This window comes from Diceros bicornis, chromosome 12 (assembly GCF_020826845.1).
Source record: "Diceros bicornis minor isolate mBicDic1 chromosome 12, mDicBic1.mat.cur, whole genome shotgun sequence".
Lineage (NCBI taxonomy): Eukaryota > Metazoa > Chordata > Mammalia > Perissodactyla > Rhinocerotidae > Diceros > Diceros bicornis.
The window spans coordinates 1,933,539-1,951,218 of NC_080751.1; positions in this window are offsets into that span (position 1 = coordinate 1,933,539).

The window sequence follows — 17,680 nt, forward strand, 5'->3', positions numbered from 1 at the left end:
TACATAGTAACTTGCAACTTTGAATGAGAATGTGCTTGCTTACAGCAACGTGCTACATGTTCTGAATGCCCGAATTGGGAATCTGTTTCAAAACTTTGTTAGGAATTATGTGATCCTTACTAGCTGGAAGTGAGGGAGATGGGGTATGAATTTATTTCTAGGAGTTGGAGATTTACCCACTTTAGCCCAGTTCTGGGCATCTTTGAAATACCTGTACAAACTTGTTCCTACATAGTAACTTGCTACTTAGAATGAGAAAGTGCTTGCTTAAAGCAACGGGCAACATATTCTGAATGCCCGAATTGGGAATCTGTGTCAAAACATTGTTAGGAATTATGTGATCCTTACTAGCTGGAAGTAAGGGAGATGGGGCATGAAGTTATTTCTAGGAGTTGGAGACATACCAAGTTTAGCTCAGTTCTGGGCATCTTTGAAATACCTATACAAACTTGTTCCTAAATAGTAACTTGCTACTTGGAATGAGAAAGTGCTTCCTTAAAGCAACGGGCTACATGTTCTGAATGCCCGAATTGGGAATCTGTTCAAATCCTTGTTAGAATTTATGTGATCCTTACTAGATGGAAGTAAGGGAGATGAGGCATGAAGTTATTTCTAGGAGTTGGAGACATACCAAGTTTCGCTCAGTTCTGGGCATCTTTGAACTACCTATGCAAACTTGTTCCTACATAGTAACTTGCTACTTGGAATGAGAAAATGCTTTCTTAAAGCAACGGGCTACATGTTCTGAATGCCCGAATTGGGAATCTGTGTCAAAACTATGTTAGGAATTATGTGATCCTTACTAGATGCAAGTAAGGGAGATGGGGCATGAAGTTATTTCTAGGAGTTGGAGACATACCCACTTTAGCTCAGTTCTGGGCATCTTTGAAATACCTGTACAAACTTGTTCCTACATAGTAACTTGCTACTTGGAATGAGAAACTGCTTTCTTAAAGCAACGGGCTACATGTTGTGAATGCCCGAATTGGGAATCTGTGTCAAATCTTTGCTAGAATTTATGTGATCCTTACTAGATGGAAGTAAGGGAGATGGGGCATGAAGTTATTTCTAGGAGTTGAGGACATACCAAGTTTAGCTCAGTTCTGGGCATCTTTGAAATACCTGTACAAACTTGTTCCTACATAGTAACTTGCTACTTGGAATGAGAAAGTGCTTCCTTAAAGCAACGGGCTACATGTTCTGAATGCCCGAATTGGAAATCTGTGTCAAAACTTTGTTAGGAATTATGTGATCCTTACTAGATGGAAGTAAGGGAGATGGGGCTTGAAGTTATTTCTAGGAGTTGGAGACATACCCACGTTAGCTCAGTTCTGTGCATCTTTGAAATACCTGTACAAACTTGTTCCTACATAGTAACTTGATACTTGGAGAGAGAAAGTGCTTGCTTAAGGCAACGGGCTACATATTCTGAATGCCCGAATTTGGAATCTGTGTCAAAACTTTGTTAGGAATTATGTGATCCTTACTAGATGGAAGAAAGGGAGATGGAGCATGAAGTTATTTCTAGGAGTTTGAGACATACCAAGTTTAGCTCAGTTCTGTGCATCTTTGAAATACCTATACAAACTTGTTCCTACATAGTAACTTGCAACTTTGAATGAGAATGTGCTTGCTTACAGCAACGTGCTACATGTTCTGAATGCCCGAAATGGGAATCTGTGTCAAAACTTTGTTAGGAATTATGTGATCCTTACTATATGGAAGTAAGGGAGATGGGGCATGAAGTTATTTCTAGGAGTTGGAGACATACCCGCTTTAGCTCAGTTCTGGGGATCTTTGAAATACCTATACAAACTTGTTCCTACATAGTAACTTGCAACTGTGAATGAGAATGTGCTTGCTTACAGCAACGTGCTATAGTTTCTGAATGCCGGAATTGGGAATCTGTGTCAAAACTTTGTTAGGAATTATGTGATCCTTACTAGATGGAAGTAAGGTAGATAGGGCATGAAGTTATTTCTAGGAGTTGGAGACATACCAAGTTTAGCTCAGTTCTGGGCATCTTTGAAATACCTATACAAACTGGTTCCTACATAGTAACTTGCAACTTTGAATGCGAATGTGCTTGCATACAGCAACGTGCTATATGTTCTGAATGCCCGAATTGGGAATCTGTGTCAAAACTATGGTAGGAATTATGAGATCCTTACTAGATGAAAGTAAGGGAGATGGGGCATGAAGTTATTTCTAGGAGTTGGAGACATACCAAGTTTAGCTCAGTTCTGGGCATCTTTGAAATACCTATACAAACTTGTTCCTACATAGTAACTTGCTAGTTGGAATGAGAAAGTGCTTGCTTAAAGCAACGTGGTGTATGTACTGAATGCCCGATTTGGGAATCTGTGTCAAAACTTTGTTAGGAATTATGTGATCCTTACTAGCTGGAAGTAAGGGAGATGGGTCATGAAGTTATTTCTAGGAGTTGGAGACATACCCACTTTAGCTCAGTTCTGGGCATCTTTGAAATACCTGTACAAACTTGTTCCTACATAGTAACTTACTACTTTGAATGAGAAATTGCTTGCTTAAAGCAACGGGCTACATGATCTGAATGCCCGAATTGGGAATCTGTTTCAAAACTTTTTTAGAAATTATGTGATCCTTACTAGATGGAAGTAAGGGAGATGGAGCATGAAGTTATTTATAGGAGTTGGAGACATACCAAGTTAAGCTCAGTTTTGGGCATCTTTGAAATACCTATACAAACTTGTTCCTACATAGTAACTTGAAACTTTGAATGAGAATGTGCTTGCTTACAGCCACGTGCTATAAGTTCTGAATGCCCGAATTGGGAATCTGTGTCAAAACTTTGTTAGGAATTATGTGATCCTTACTAGATGGAAGTAAGGGAGATGGGGCATGAAGTTGTTTCTAGGAGTTGGAGACATACCCACTTTAGCTCAGTTCTGGGCATCTTTGAAATACCTATACAAACTTGTTCCTACATAGTAACTTGCAACTTTGAATGAGAATGTGCTTACTTACAGCAACGTGTTATATGTTCTGAACGCCCGAATTGGGAATCTGTTTCAAAACTTTCTTAGGAATTATGTGATCCTTGCTAGCTGGAAGTAAGGGAGATGGGTCATGATGTTATTTCTAGGAGTTGGAGACATACCAAGTTTAGCTCAGTTCTAGGCATCTTTGAAATACCTATACAAACTTGTTCCTACATAGTAACTTGCAACTTTGAATGAGAATGTGCTTGCTTACAGCAACGTGCTACATGTTCTGAATGCCCGAATTGGAAATCTGTTTCAAAACTTTGTTAGGAATTATGTGATCCTTACTAGCTGGAAGTAAGGGAGATGGGTCATGATGCTATTTCTAGGAGTTGGAGACATACCAAGTTTAGCTCAGTTCTGGGCATCTTTGAAATACCTATACAAACTTGTTCCTACATAGTAACTTGCAACTTTGAATGAGAATGTGCTTGCTTACAGCAACGTGCTACATGTTCTGAATGCCCGAATTGGGAATCTGTTTCAAAACTTTGTTAGGAATTATGTGATCCTTACTAGCTGGAAGTAAGGGAGATGGGGCATGAAGTTATTTCTAGGAGTTGGAGATTTACCCACTTTAGCTCAGTTCTGGGCATCTTTGAAATACCTGTACAAACTTGTTCCTACATAGTAACTTGCTACTTAGAATGAGAAAGTGCTTGCTTAAAGCAACGGGCAACATATTCTGAATGCCCGAATTGGGAATCTGTGTCAAAACATTGTTAGGAATTATGTGATCCTTACTAGCTGGAAGTAAGGGAGATGGGGCATGAAGTTATTTCTAGGAGTTGGAGACATACCAAGTTTAGCTCAGTTCTGGGCATCTTTGAAATACCTATACAAACTTGTTCCTAAATAGTAACTTGCTACTTGGAATAAGAAAGTGCTTCCTTAAAGCAACGGGCTAAATATTCTGAATGCCCGAATTGGGAATCTGTGTCAAATCCTTGTTAGAATTTATGTGATCCTTACTAGATGGAAGTAAGGGAGATGAGGCATGAAGTTATTTCTAGGAGTTGGAGACATACCAAGTTTCGCTCAGTTCTGGGCATCATGAAATACCTATACAAACTTGTTCCTACATAGTAACTTGCTAGTTGGAATGAGAAAGTGCTTGCTTAAAGCAACGTGCTACATGTTCTGAATGCCCGAATTGGGAATCTGTGTCAAAAGTTTGCTAGGAATTATGTCATCCTTCATAGATGGAAGTAAGGGTGATGGGGCATGATGTTATTTCTAGGAGTTGGAGACATACCTACTTTAGCTCAGTTCTGGGCATCTTTGAAATACCTATACAAACTTGTTCCTACATAGTAACTTGCAACTTTGAATGATAATGTTCTTGCTTACAGCAACGTGCTATACGTTCTGAATGCCCGAATTGGGAATCTGTGACAAAACTTTGTTAGGAATTATGTGATCCTTACTTGATGGAAGTAAAGGAGATGGGGCACGAAGTTATTTCTAGGAGTTGGAGACATACCAAGTTTAGTTCAGTTCTGGGCATCTTTGAACTACCTATGCAAACTTGTTCCTACATAGTAACTTGCTACTTGGAATGAGAAAATGCTTTCTTAAAGCAACGGGCTACATGTTCTGAATGCCCGAATTGGGAATCTGTGTCAAAACTATGTTAGGAATTATGTGATCCTTACTAGATGCAAGTAAGGGAGATGGGGCATGAAGTTATTTCTAGGAGTTGGAGACATACCCACGTTAGCTCAGTTCTGGGCATCTTTGAAATACCTGTACAAACTTGTTCCTACATAGTAACTTGCTACTTGGAATGAGAAAGTGCTTGCTTAAAGCAACGGGCTACATGTTGTGAATGCCCGTATTGGGAATCTGTGTCAAAACTTTGTTAGAATTTATGTGATCCTTACTAGATGGAAGTAAGGGAGATGGGGCATGAAGGTATTTCTAGGAGTTGGAGACATACCAAGTTTCGCTCAGTTCTGGGCATCTTTGAAATACCTGTACAAACTTGTTCCTACATAGTAACTTGCTACTTGGAATGAGAAACTGCTTGCTTAAAGCAACGTGCTACAAGTTCTGAATACCCGAATTGGGAATCTGTGTCAAAACTTTTTTAGGAACTATGTGATCCTTACTAGCTGGAAGTAAGTGAGATGGGTCATGAAGTTATTTCTAGGAGTTGGAGACATACCAAGGTTAGCTCAGTTCTGGGCATCTTTGAAATACCTATACAAACTTCTTTCTACGTAGTAACTTGCAACTTTGAATGAGAAAGTGCTTTCTTAAAGCAATGGGCTACATGTTCTGAATGCCCGAATTGGGAATCTGTGACAAAACTTTGTTAGAAATTATGTGATCCTTACTGGATGGAGGTAAGGGAGATGGGGCATGAAGTTATTTCTAGGAGTTGGAGACATACCAAGTTTAGCTCAGTTCTGGGCATCTTTGAAATACCTGTACAAACTTGTTCCTACATAGTAACTTACTACTTGGAATGAGAAAGTGCTTGCTTACAGCAACGTGCTACATGTTCTGAATGCCCGAATTGGGAATCTCTGTTAAAACTTTGTTAGAAATTATGTGATTCTTACTGGATGGAAGTAAGGGAGATGGGGCATGAAGTTATTTCTAGGAGTTGGAGACATACCAAGTTTCGCTCAGTTGTGGGCATCTTTGAAATACCTATAGAAACTTGTTCCTACATAGAAACTTGCTAGTTGGAATGAGAAAGTGCTTGCTTAACGCAACGTTCTAAATGATCTGAATGCCCGAATTGGGAATCTGTGTCAAAACTTTGTTAGGAATTATGTGATCCTTACTAGATGGAAGTAAGGGAGATGGGGCCTGAAGTTATTTCTAGGAGTTGGAGACATACCAAGTTTATCTCAGTTCTGGGCATCTTTGAAATACCTGTACAAACTTGTTCCTACATAGTAACTTGCTACTTGGAATAAGAAAGTGATTTCTTAAAGCAACGGGCTACATGTTCTGAATGCCCGAATTGGGAATCTGTGACAAAACTTTGTTAGAAATTATGTGATCCTTACTGGATGGAAGTAAGGGAGATGGGGCATGAAGGTATTTCTAGGAGTTGGAGACATACAAAGTTTAGCTCAGTTCTGGGCATCTTTGAAATACCTATACAAACTTGTTCCTACATAGTAACTTGCTACTTGGAATGAGAAAGTGCTTGCTTAAAGCAACGTGGTATATGTTCTGAATGCCCGAATTGGGAATCTGTGTCAAAACTTTGTTAGGAATTATGTGATCCTTACTAGCTGGAAGTAAGGGAGATGGGTCATGAAGTTATTTCTAGGAGTTGGAGACATACCAAGTTTCGCTCAGTTGTGGGCATCTTTGAAATACCTATACAAACTTGTTCCTACATAGAAACTTGCTAGTTGGAATGAGAAAGTGCTTGCTTAATGCAACGTTCTAAATGTTCTGAATGCCCGTATTGGGAATCGGTGTCAAAACTTTGTTAGGAATTATCTGATCCTTACTAGATGAAAGTAAGTGAGATGGGGCATGAAGTTATTTCTAGGAGTTGGAGACATACCCACTTTAGCTCAGTTCTGGGCATCTTTGAAATACCTATAGAAACTTGTTCCTACATAGTAACTTGCAACTTTGAATGAGAATGTGCTTGCTTAAAGCAACGTGCTATATATTGTGAATGCCCGAATTGGGAATCTGTGTCAAAACTTTGTTAGGAATTATGTGATCCTTACTAGCTGGAAGTAAGGGAGATGGGGCATGAGGTTATTTCTAGGAGTTGGAGACATATCAAGTTTAGCTCAGTTCTGGGCATCTTTGAAATACCTGTACAAACTGGTTCCTACATAGTAACTTGCTACTTGGAACGAGAAAGTGCTTGCTTAAAGCAACGTGCTATATGTTCTGAATGCCCGAATTGGGAATCTGTGTCACAACTTTGTTAGAAATTATGTGATCCTTACTAGATGGAAGTAAGGGAGATGGGGCATGAAGTTATTTCTAGGAGTTGGAGACATACCCACTTTTGCTCAGTTCTGAGCATCTTTGAAATACCTATACAAACTTGTTACTACATAGTAACGTGCAACTTTGAATGAGAAAGTGCTTTCTTAAAGCAACGGGCTACATGTTCTGAATGCCCAAATTGGGAATCTGTGTCAAAACTTTGTTAGGTATTATGTGATCCTTACTAGATGGAAGTAAGGGAGATGGGGCTTGAAGTTATTTCTAGGAGTTGGAGACATACCCACGTTAGCTCAGTTCTGGGCATCTTTGAAATACCTTTACAAACTTGTTCCTACATAGTAACTTGCTACTTGGAGACAGAAAGTTCTTCCTTAAAGCAACGGGCTACGTGTTCTGAATGCCTGAATTGGGAATCTGCGTCAAAACTTTGTTAGAATTTATGTGATTCTTACTAGCTGGAAGTAAGGGAGATGGGGCATGAAGTTATTTCTAGGAGTTGGAGACATACCAAGTTAAGCTCAGTTTTGGGCATCTTTGAAATACCTATACAAACTTGTTCCTACATAGTAACTTGCAACTTTGAATGAGAATGTGCTTGCTTACAGCAACGTGCTATAAGTTCTGAATGCCAGAATTGGGAACGTGTGTCAAAACTTTGTTAGGAATTATGTGATCCTTACTAGATGGAAGTAAGGGAGATGGGGCATGAAGTTATTTCTAGGAGTTGGACACATACCAAGTTTAGCTCAGTTCTTTGCATCTTTGAAATACCTATACAAACTTGTTCCCACATAGAAACTTGCTAGTTGGAATGAGAAAGTGCTTGCTTAACACAACGTTCTAAATGTTCTGAATGCCCGAATTGGGAATCTGTGTCAAAACTTTGTTAAGAATTGTGTGATCCTTACTAGATGGAAGTAAGGGAGATGGGTCATGATGTTATTTCTAGGAGTTGGAGACATACCAAGTTTAGCTCAGTTCTGGGCATCTTTGAAATACCTATACAAACTTGTTCCTACATAGTCACTTGCAACTTTGAATGAGAATGTGCTTGCTTACAACAACGTGCTACATGTTCTGAATGCCCGAATTGGGAATCTGTTTCAAAACTTTGTTAGGAATTATGTGATCCTTACTAGCTGGAAGTAAGGGAGATGGGGTATGAATTTATTTCTAGGAGTTGGAGATTTACCCACTTTAGCTCAGTTCTGGGCATCTTTGAAATACCTGTACAAACTTGTTCCTACATAGTAACTTGCTACTTAGAATGAGAAAGTGCTTGCTTAAAGCAACGGGCAACATATTCTGAATGCCCGAATTGGGAATCTGTGTCAAAACATTGTTAGGAATTATGTGATCCTTACTAGCTGGAAGTAAGGGAGATGGGGCATGAAGTTATTTCTAGGAGTTGGAGACATACCAAGTTTATCTCAGTTCTGGGCATCTTTGAAATACCTGTACAAACTTGTTCCTAAATAGTAACTTGCTACTTGGAATGAGAAAGTGCTTCCTTAAAGCAACGGGCTACATGTTCTGAATGCCCGAATTGGGAATCTGTGTCAAATCCTTGTTAGAATTTATGTGATCCTTACTAGATGAAAGTTAGGGAGATGAGGCATGATGTTATTTCTAGGAGTTGGAGACATACCAAGTTTCGCTCAGTTCTGGGCATCCTTGAAATACCTATACAAACTTGTTCCTACATAGTAAATTGCTGGTTGGAATGAGAAAGTGCTTGCTTAAAGCAACGTGCTACATGTTCTGAATGCCCGAATTGGGAATCTGTGTCAAAAGTTTGTTAGGAATTATGTCATCCTTCATAGATGGAAGTAAGGGAGATGGGGCATGATGTTATTTCTAGGAGTTGGAGACATACCTACTTTAGCTCAGTTCTGGGCATCTTTGAAATACCTATACAAACTTGTTCCTACATAGTAACTTGCAACTTTGAATGATAATGTGCTTGCTTACAGCAACGTGCTATACGTTCTGAATGCCCGAATTGGGAATATGTGACAAAACTTTGTTAGGAATTATGTGATCCTTACTAGATGATAGTAAAGTAGATGGGGCATGAAGTTATTTCTAGGAGTTGGAGACATACCATGTTTAGCTCAGTTCTGGGCATCTTTGAACTACCTATGCAAACTTGTTCCTACATAGTAACTTGTTACTTGGAATGAGAAAATGCTTTCTTAAAGCAACGGGCTACATGTTCTGAATGCCCGAATTGGGAATCTGTGTCAAAACTATGTTAGGAATTATGTGATCCTTACTAGATGCAAGTAAGGGAGATGGGGCATGAAGTTATTTCTAGGAGTTGGAGACATACCCACGTTAGTTCAGTTCTGGGCATCTTTGAAATACCTGTACAAACTTGTTCCTACATAGTAACTTGCTACTTGGAATGAGAAAGTGCTTGCTTAAAGCAACGGGCTACATGTTGTGAATGCCCGAATTGGGAATCTTTGTCAAAACTTTGTTAGAATTTATGTGATCCTTACTAGATGGAAGTAAGGGAGATGGGGCATGAAGGTATTTCTAGGAGTTGGAGACATACCAAGTTTCGCTCAGTTCTGGGCATCTTTGAAATACCTATACAAATTTGTTCCTACATAGTAACTTGCAACTTTGAATGAGAATGTGCTTGCTTACAGCAACGTGCTATATGTTCTGAATGCCGGAATTGGGAATCTGTGTCAAAACTTTCTTAGGAATTATGTGATCCTTACTAGATGGAAGTAAGGGAGATGGGGCATGAAGTTATTTCTAGGAGTTGGAGACATATCAAGTTTAGCGCAGTTTGGGCATCTTTGAAATACCTGTACAAACTTGTTCCTACGTAGTAACTTGCTAGTTGGAATGAGAAAGTGCTTGCTTAACGCTACGTTCTAAATGTTCTGAATGCCCGAATTGGGAATCTGTGTCAAAACTTTGTTAGGAATTATGTGATCCTTACTAGATGGAAGTAAGGCAGATGGGGCATGAAGTTATTTCTAGGAGTTGGAGACATACCAAGTTTAGCTCAGTTCTGGGCATCTTTGAAATACCTGTACAAACTTGTTCCTACATAGTAACTTGCTACTTGGAATGAGAAAGTGCATGCTTAAAGCAACGGGCTACATGTTCTGAATGCCCGAATTGGGAATCTGTGTCAAAACTTTGTTAGGAATTATGTGATCCTTACTAGATGGAAGTAAGGGAGATGGGGCATGAAGTTATTTCTAGGAGTTGGAGACATACCAAGTTTCGTTCAGTTCTGGGCGTCTTTGAAATACCTGAACATACTTGTTCCTACATAGTAACTTGCTACTTGGAATGAGAAAGTGCTTGCTTAAAGCAACGTGCTACATGGTCTGAATGCCCGAATTGGGAATCTGTGTCAAAACTTTGTTAGGAATTATGTGATCCTTACTAGATGGAAGTAAGGGAGATGGGGCTTGAAGTTATTTCTAGGAGTTGGAGACATACCCACGTTAGCTTAGTTCTGTGCATCTTTGAAATACCTGTACAAACTTGTTCCTACATAGTAACTTGATACTTGGAGAGAGAAAGTGCTTGCTTAAAGCAACGGGCTACATGTTCTGAATGCCCGAATTGGGAATCTGTGTCAAAACTTTTTTAGGAATTATGTGATCCTTATTCGCTGGAAGTAAGTGAGATGGGTCATGAAGTTATTTCTAGGAGTTGGAGACATACCCACTTTAGCTCAGTTCTGGGCATCTTTGAAATACCTATACAAACTTGTTCCTACATAGTAACTTGCAACTTTGAATGAGAATGTGCTTGCTTACAGCAACGTACTATATGATGTGAATGCCCGAATTGGGAATCTGTGTCAAAACTTTGTTAGGAATTATGTGATCCTTACTAGCTCTAAGCAAGGGAGATGGGGCATGAAGTTTTTTCTAGGAGTTGGAGACATACCAAGTTTAGCTCAGTTCTGTGTATCTTTGAAATACCTATACAAACTTGCTCCTACATAGTAACTTGCAACTTTGAATGAGAATGTGCTTGCTTACAGCAACGTGCTACATGTTCTGAATGCCCGAAATGGGAATCTGTGTCAAAACTTTGTTAGGAATTATGTGATCCTTACTATATGGAAGTAAGGGAGATGGGGCATGAAGTTATTTCTAGGAGTTGGAGACATACCCGCTTTAGCTCAGTTCTGAGCATCTGTGAAATACCTATACAAACTTGTTCCTACATAGTAACTTGCAACTGTGAATGAGAATGTGCTTGCTTACAGCAACGTGCTATAGTTTCTGAATGCCGGAATTGGGAATCTGTGTCAAAAGTTTGTTAGGAATTATGTGATCCTTACTAGATGGAAGTAAGGTAGATAGGGCATGAAGTTATTTCTAGGAGTTGGAGACATACCAAGTTTAGCTCAGTTCTTGGACATCTTTGAAATACCTATACAAACTTGTTCCTACATAGTAACTTGCTAGTTGGAATGAGAAAGTGCTTGCTTAAAGCACCGTGGTGTATGTACTGAATGCCCGATTTGGGAACCTGTGTCAAAACTTTGTTAGGAATTATGTGATCCCTACCAGCTGGAAGTAAGAGAGATGGGTCATGAAGTTATTTCTAGGAGTTGGAGACATACCCACTTTAGCTCAGTTCTGGGCATCTTTGAAACACCTATACAAACGTGTTCCTACATAGAAACTTGCTACTTGGAAGGAGAAAGTGCTTGCTTAACGTAATGTTCTAAATATTCTGAATGCCCGAATTGGATATCTGTGTCAAATCTTTGTTAGAAATTATGTGATCCTTACTAGATGGAAGTAAGGGAGATGGGGCATGAAGTTATTTCTAGGAGTTGGAGACATACCAACTTTAGCTCATTTCTGGGCATCTTTGAAATACCTACACAAACTTGTTGCTGCATAGTAACTTGCAACTTTGAATGAGAATGTGCTTGCTTACAGCAACGTGCTATATGTTCTGAATGCCGGAATTGGCAATCTGTGTCAAAACTTTGTTAGGAATTATGTGATCCTTACTAGATGGAAGTAAGGGAGATGGGGCATGAAGTTATTTCTAGCAGTTGGAGACATACCAAGTTTAGCTCAGTTCTGGGCATCTTTGAAATACCTATACAAACTTGTTCCTACTTAGTAACTTGCAACTTTGAATGAGAATGTGCTTGCTTACAGCAACGTGCTATATGTTCTGAATGCCCGAATTGGGAATCTGTGTCAAAACTTTGTTAGGAATTATGTGATCCTTACTAGATGGAAGTAAGGGAGATGGGGCATGAAGTTATTTCTAGGAGTTGGAGACATACCAAGTTTAGCTCAGTTCTGGGCATCTTTGAATGTCCTATACAAACTTGATCCAAGATAGTAACTTGCGAGTTGGAATGAGAAAGTGCTTGCTTAAAGCAACCTGCTACATGTTCTGAATGCCCGAATTGGGAATCTGTGTCAAAACTGTGTTAGGAATTATGTGATCCTTACTAGATGGAAGTAAGGGAGATGGGGCATGAAGTTATTTCTAGGAGTTGGAGACATACCCACTTTAGCTCAGTTCTGGGCATCTTTGAAATACCTATACAAACTTGTTCCTCTATAGTAACTTGCAACTTTTAATGGGAATGTGGTTGCTTACAGCAACGTGCTATATGTTCTGAATGACCGAATTGGAAATCTGTGTCAAAACTTTGTTAGGAAATATGTGATCCTTACTAGCTGAAAGTAAGGGAGATGGGGCATGAAGTTATTTCTAGGAGTTGGAGACATACCAAGTTTAGCTCAGTTCTGGGCATCTTTGAAATACCTATACAAACTTGTTCCTACATAGTAACTTTCTACTTGGAATGACAAAGTGCTTGCTTAAAGCAACGTGCTATATGTTCTGAATGCCCGAATTGGGAATCTGTGTCAAAACTTTGTTAGGAAATATGTGATCCTTACTAGCTGGAAGTAAGGGAGATGGGGCATGAAGTTATTTCTAGGAGTTGGAAACATACCCACTTTAGCTCAGTTCTGGGCATCTTTGAAAGTCCTATACAAACTTGATCCAAGATAGTAACTTGCAACTTGGAATGAGAAAGTGCTTGCTTAAAGCAACGTGGTATATGTTCTGAATGCCCGAATTGGGAATCTGTGTCAAATCTTTGTTAGGAATTATGTGATATTTACTAGCTGGAAGTAAGGGAGATGGAGCATGAAGTTATTTCTAGGAGTTGGAGACATACCAAGTTTAGCTCAGTTCTGGTCATCTTTGAAATACATATACAAACTTGTTCCTACATAGTAACTTGCAACTTTGATTAAGAATGTGCTTGCTTACAGCAACATGCTATATGTTTTGAATGCCCGAATTGGGAATCTGTGTCAAAACTTTGTTAGGAATTTTGTGATCCTTACTAGATGGAAGTAAGGGAGATGGGGCATGAAGTTACTTGTAGGAGTTGGAGACATACCAAGTTTAGCTCATTCTGGGCATCTTTGAAATACCTATACAAACTTGTTCCTACGTAGTAACTTGCTACTTGGAATGAGAAAGTGCTTGCTTAAACCAACGGGCTGTATGTTCTGAATGCCCGAATTGGGAATCTGTGTCAAAACTTTGTTAGGAATTATGTGATCCTTACTAGCTGGAAGTAAGGGAGATGGGGCATGAAGTTATTTCTAGGAGTTGGAGACATACCAAGTTTAGCTCAGTTCTGGTCATCTTTGAAATACCTATACAAACTTGTTCCTACAGAGTAACTTTCTACTTGGAATGAGAAAGTGCTTGCTTACAGCAACGTGCTATATGTTCGGAATGCCCGAATTGGGAATCTGTGTCATAACTTTGTTAGGAATTATGTGATCCTCACTAGCTGGAAGTAAGGGAGATGGGGCATGAAGTTATTTCTAGGAGTTGGAGACATAACCACTTTAGCTCAGTTCTGGGCATCTTTGAAATACCTATACAAACTTGTTCCTACATAGTAACTTGCTGCTTGGAATGAAGAAGTGCTTGCTTACAGCAACGTGCTATATGTTCTGAATGCCCGAATTGGGAATCTGTGTCAAAACTTTGCTAGGAATTATGTGATCCTTACTAGCTGGAAGTAAGGGAGATGGGGCGTGAAGTTATTTCTAGGAGTTGGAGACATACCCACTTTAGCTCAGTTCTGGGCATCTTTGAAATACCTACACAAACTTCTTCCAAGATAGTGACTTGCGAGTTGGAATGAGAAAGTGCTTGCTTAAAGCTACATTCTGTATGATCTGAATGCCCGAATTGGGAATCTGTGTCAAACTTTGTTAGGAATTATGTGATCCTCACTAGCTGGAAGTAAGGGAGATGGGGCATGAAGTTATATCTAGGAGTTGGAGACATACCAAGTTTAGCTCAGTTCTGGGCATCTTTTAAATACCTATACAAACTTGTTCCTACATAGTATCTTGCAACTTTGAATGAGAAAGTGCTTTCTTAAAGCAACGTGCTACATGTTCTGAATGCAAGAATTTGGAATCTGTGTCAAAAATTTGTTAGGAATTATGTGATCCTTACTAGCTGGAAGTAAGGGAGATGGGGCATGAAGTTATTTCTAGGAGTTGCAGACATACCCACTTTAGCTCAGTTCTGGGCATCTTTGAAATACCTATACAAACTTGTTCCTACATAGTAACTTGCAACTTGGAATGAGAATGTGCTTGCTTAAAGCAACATGCTATATGTTCTGAATACCCGAATTGGGAATCTGTGTCAAAACTTTGTTAGAAACTATGTGATGCTTACTAGCTGGAACTAAGGGAGTTGTGGCATGAAGTTATTTCTAGGAGTTGGAGACATACCAAGTTTAACTCAGTTCTGGGCATCTTTGAAATACCTATACAAACTTGTTCCTTCATAGTATCTTTCCAGTTGGAATGAGAAAGTGCTTGCTTAAAGCAACCTGCTACTTGTTCTGAATGCCCGAATTGGGAATCTGTGTCAAAACTTTGTTAGGAATTATGTGATCCTTACTAGATGGAAGTAAGGGAGATGGGGCATGAAGTTATTTCAAGGAGTTGGAGACATACCCACTTTAGCTCAGTTCTGGGCATCTTTGAAATACCTATACAAACTTGTTCCTACATAGTAACTTGCAACTGTGAATGAGAATGTGCTTGCTTACAGCAACGTGCTATAGTTTCTGAATGCCGGAATTGGGAATCTGTGTCAAAAGTTTGTTAGGAATTATGTGATCCTTACTAGATGGAAGTAAGGTAGATAGGGCATGAAGTTATTTCTAGGAGTTGGAGACATACCAAGTTTAGCTCAGTTCTTGGACATCTTTGAAATACCTATACAAACTTGTTCCTACATAGTAACTTGCTAGTTGGAATGAGAAAGTGCTTGCTTAAAGCACCGTGGTGTATGTACTGAATGCCCGATTTGGGAACCTGTGTCAAAACTTTGTTAGGAATTATGTGATCCCTACCAGCTGGAAGTAAGAGAGATGGGTCATGAAGTTATTTCTAGGAGTTGGAGACATACCCACTTTAGCTCAGTTCTGGGCATCTTTGAAACACCTATACAAACGTGTTCCTACATAGAAACTTGCTACTTGGAAGGAGAAAGTGCTTGCTTAACGTAATGTTCTAAATATTCTGAATGCCCGAATTGGATATCTGTGTCAAATCTTTGTTAGAAATTATGTGATCCTTACTAGATGGAAGTAAGGGAGATGGGGCATGAAGTTATTTCTAGGAGTTGGAGACATACCAACTTTAGCTCATTTCTGGGCATCTTTGAAATACCTACACAAACTTGTTGCTGCATAGTAACTTGCAACTTTGAATGAGAATGTGCTTGCTTACAGCAACGTGCTATATGTTCTGAATGCCGGAATTGGCAATCTGTGTCAAAACTTTGTTAGGAATTATGTGATCCTTACTAGATGGAAGTAAGGGAGATGGGGCATGAAGTTATTTCTAGCAGTTGGAGACATACCAAGTTTAGCTCAGTTCTGGGCATCTTTGAAATACCTATACAAACTTGTTCCTACTTAGTAACTTGCAACTTTGAATGAGAATGTGCTTGCTTACAGCAACGTGCTATATGTTCTGAATGCCCGAATTGGGAATCTGTGTCAAAACTTTGTTAGGAATTATGTGATCCTTACTAGATGGAAGTAAGGGAGATGGGGCATGAAGTTATTTCTAGGAGTTGGAGACATACCAAGTTTAGCTCAGTTCTGGGCATCTTTGAATGTCCTATACAAACTTGATCCAAGATAGTAACTTGCGAGTTGGAATGAGAAAGTGCTTGCTTAAAGCAACCTGCTACATGTTCTGAATGCCCGAATTGGGAATCTGTGTAAAAACTGTGTTAGGAATTATGTGATCCTTACTAGATGGAAGTAAGGGAGATGGGGCATGAAGTTATTTCTAGGAGTTGGAGACATACCCACTTTAGCTCAGTTCTGGGCATCTTTGAAATACCTATACAAACTTGTTCCTCTATAGTAACTTGCAACTTTTAATGGGAATGTGGTTGCTTACAGCAACGTGCTATATGTTCTGAATGACCGAATTGGAAATCTGTGTCAAAACTTTGTTAGGAAATATGTGATCCTTAGTAGCTGAAAGTAAGGGAGATGGGGCATGAAGTTATTTCTAGGAGTTGGAGACATACCAAGTTTAGCTCAGTTCTGGGCATCTTTGAAATACCTATACAAACTTGTTCCTACATAGTAACTTTCTACTTGGAATGACAAAGTGCTTGCTTAAAGCAACGTGCTATATGTTCTGAATGCCCGAATTGGGAATCTGTGTCAAAACTTTGTTAGGAAATATGTGATCCTTACTAGCTGGAAGTAAGGGAGATGGGGCATGAAGTTATTTCTAGGAGTTGGAAACATACCCACTTTAGCTCAGTTCTGGGCATCTTTGAAAGTCCTATACAAACTTGATCCAAGATAGTAACTTGCAACTTGGAATGAGAAAGTGCTTGCTTAAAGCAACGTGGTATATGTTCTGAATGCCCGAATTGGGAATCTGTGTCAAATCTTTGTTAGGAATTATGTGATATTTACTAGCTGGAAGTAAGGGAGATGGAGCATGAAGTTATTTCTAGGAGTTGGAGGCATACCAAGTTTAGCTCAGTTCTGGTCATCTTTGAAATACATATACAAACTTGTTCCTACATAGTAACTTGCAACTTTGATTAAGAATGTGCTTGCTTACAGCAACATGCTATATGTTTTGAATGCCCGAATTGGGAATCTGTGTCAAAACTTTGTTAGGAATTTTGTGATCCTTACTAGATGGAAGTAAGGGAGATGGGGCATGAAGTTACTTGTAGGAGTTGGAGACATACCAAGTTTAGCTCATTCTGGGCATCTTTGAAATACCTATACAAACTTGTTCCTACGTAGTAACTTGCTACTTGGAATGAGAAAGTGCTTGCTTAAACCAACGGGCTGTATGTTCTGAATGCCCGAATTGGGAATCTGTGTCAAAACTTTGTTAGGAATTATGTGATCCTTACTAGCTGGAAGTAAGGGAGATGGGGCATGAAGTTATTTCTAGGAGTTGGAGACATACCAAGTTTAGCTCAGTTCTGGTCATCTTTGAAATACCTATACAAACTTGTTCCTACAGAGTAACTTTCTACTTGGAATGAGAAAGTGCTTGCTTACAGCAACGTGCTATATGTTCGGAATGCCCGAATTGGGAATCTGTGTCATAACTTTGTTAGGAATTATGTGATCCTCACTAGCTGGA